Genomic DNA, 2,884 nt, shown 5'->3' on the forward strand with positions numbered 1-2,884 from the left:
ACACTAACACTCTTCTGTACTATATACTTGTTCGTCAGCCGCTCTTGACTTGTAACGCATTTTACTTATATATAAATGTGAGCCAGACGGATAGTTTATTTATATATAAGGATCAAGGGTTTTTCCTCGCTACATTGCTGAGTCATTTACCGCTTTACACACACTTGTAATATTGTGAGGAACACGCTACCTTAGTTACAAAGTTTGATCAATAAATTGCTTATAATTTTTTACCAAAACAAGAACTATTTTGCATAATTAAACCCAACCTCCTAGACACCCAAGGATCAGGACGTTTTAAATGTACTTAAACAAGGGAAAAAAGGAAAGAAAAGTGGAACTAATTACAACAAATTAAAATAAAATCTTCAAAAATAAAAATAAATTAGAAAGGGAAATGGCATCCCAACATTGAGTTATTTGACGTTTTCGGTTTAGAATAATCTCCAACATCGGCCGGAATACGTGGAGTGGTCTCTTTTATGATAAAATCAAGGTCTTTTTGTTGTTCTTCGTCCAAAGCCTGTTGTTTACGCATCAACTTTATCGGACGAAACTTCTTATCTAGGATTTGGGTTCTTTGTTCCGATTCGAATTCATTGAATGTGTTAAAGCTGTCGATCTTATTTAAAAATACTTCGTTTCTGAAGATGATATGCTGAATCTCTTGTGCTTCCTAGGTAGTCTTTCGGGCTCAACAAGATATGCAGATCGGTAGTCTTTGAGACTGGTGTTGGGAAATTAGGCTTCCAAAGGCGTTGTGAGTTCCCCCGTTTCGTTTGTTCATGACCTTTTCATGGGTTGTGAATCAGCACCCACCGGAGAAATAGCTGCTCAACATGGATGATCACGAACAACTTCCAACGCCACCATGTGTGAGAACCCTATCTTTTGCATGAATTGTTTATAGTCCGAGCCTGCTTTTGTAAGCTAAAACCTGATATTCTGACCTACAACTTGAGCGGAATGGGTTGTAGTGCGGGTCTTATATCTATCGACTTAGCTCGAAATCTCCTTAAGACTCACCCTGACATGTACGCTGTTGTTTTGAGCATTGAATGCCTCTCACTCTATTGGTACTTTGGCAATGATCGCTCCATGATTTTAGGAAACTGCCTTTTCCGGATGGGAGGTGCGGCGATGATGCTCTCCAACAAGAGCCAAGATCAAGCCCGATCCAAATACGAGTTAGCCCATACGATCCGAACACATAAAGCAGCTGATGATAGTAGTTACAACAGTGCGCAATACAGAGAAGATGACAAGGGTTTTCTCGGACCTTCACTTTCTCGGGACCTGATGACGGTTGCCGGAGACGCCCTAAAGACAAATATAAAAACTTTAGGACCTTTGGTGCTACCATTTTCCGAGCAGTTATTATTCCTTATGACTCTAGTGAAAAAGAAGGTACTCAGGATGAAAGTGAAACCATACATACCTAATTTCAAGCTTGCTTTTGACCATTTCTGTGTGCATGCGGGTGGTAAGGCGGTGTTGAATGCGATTCAGAAGAATTTGAATCTAACAGAGCGGGATATGGAGCCATCTAGGATGACATTGCACCGGTTTGGAAACACATCAAGCAGTTCTTGTTGGTATGAGTTGGGTTACCTGGAGGCTAAAGGTCTAGTATTGAAGGGGGATCGTGTTTGGCAGATTGCATTCGGGTCAGGGTTCAAGTGCAACAGCGTGGTTTGGAGGGCGTTGAAGACGGTTCCCTCGGGTGGCTGCAAAGGGGAAGCATGGTCTGACTGCATCGGTCAGTATCCAGTCAGGGTTCGTGTTGATTAGGTCGTTTATTTGAGTAAATGTTATCAGCTAGTTGGGTTATCGATAAATACAAATTATAATAACAATTTCGATATCATATTATTATGAATCTAGCAAAGTTGCTGCATTAGTTACCGGTAATAATCCGCGTTTAGAGCATCCACAAATACAAACCTTCATAAATCACTACATCAGCGTTACATTATATTCCATTTTTTTTTTAAAATCCTTATTTTCTATCGGTACAAAAAATCTACATAAGCTGTCGCATTATCTCATACTCCTACGCTTAATTTATATTAATCACATTACTTTTACTACGCTTAATTTATATTAATCGCATTGTTTATAGTCCGAGCCTGCTTTTGTTGTCACATTTTACCCAGCGTCGCTATTAGCACGGCCTATTTCATATTGTTGAAGGTAAAAACCATTCCACATCGTATTGTAATTATGATCCTGCCATTTTGATTTACGTTGATCGGAGTTCGTTCGTAGCTCGCAAGCTCCTCTTAAACATGAGCGGTAACCTTAATATATAAAAAGGCAAAAACAAAAAACAAAAATAAATATAAAAATTTTAACTATAAAAAAAATTAAATTGTAAAATATATTTTTTTACCCAAAACCCATCATGTGTTTGTTCATTTCCGAAGATCCGGTCTTCCGAATAGTAAATCCATGCTTTTGCTAAAGCCACATCTCCTACATTATCCATTTTAATTTTTTTTTCCCTTTTCATCATCTGTTCTTTTGAACGTCAATAGGTATCTCTCATCCTCCAATGAAATTCTTTGATTTTGGACTTCCGTCTAACGTGTCTTCGCTTGAAGCGGATGCGCCACGAGTTGATCGACCATAAGTATCGAAAGCAAGTGGTCACTCTGTTTAACCTTGATTGAATTGTTGGAATGTCTGGCAACATCGGTTGTTGACCTTGAAGTAGTTGCTGAACTTTGTCATTAGAACTTATCTGAACTAGTTGCCGAACGATGAGGGGTCGTTTTGGAATTGTGGATGGTATTGCGGTATATCAAATGGGTTTATTTATTGAGATGGTTGCTGGGTGTTTTGGCAAGACTTTCGAAATTGTTTTTGTTTTTGACTAAAGATG

At 38.8% G+C, this 2,884-nt stretch overlaps 1 pseudogene; it reads left to right on the forward strand.

Moving 5' to 3' along the window:
- Positions 1-910: 910 nt before the first annotated feature.
- LOC143624756 (3-ketoacyl-CoA synthase 1 pseudogene) lies at positions 911-1,791 on the forward strand (annotated as a pseudogene).
- Positions 1,792-2,884: the final 1,093 nt, after the last annotated feature.

The sequence above is a fragment of the Bidens hawaiensis genome, unplaced genomic scaffold, assembly GCF_021521415.1.
Source record: "Bidens hawaiensis isolate Kalapana, Puna unplaced genomic scaffold, B.hawaiensis_p1.1 tig00003961_1, whole genome shotgun sequence".
In the NCBI taxonomy this organism is placed as follows: Eukaryota; Viridiplantae; Streptophyta; class Magnoliopsida; order Asterales; family Asteraceae; genus Bidens; species Bidens hawaiensis.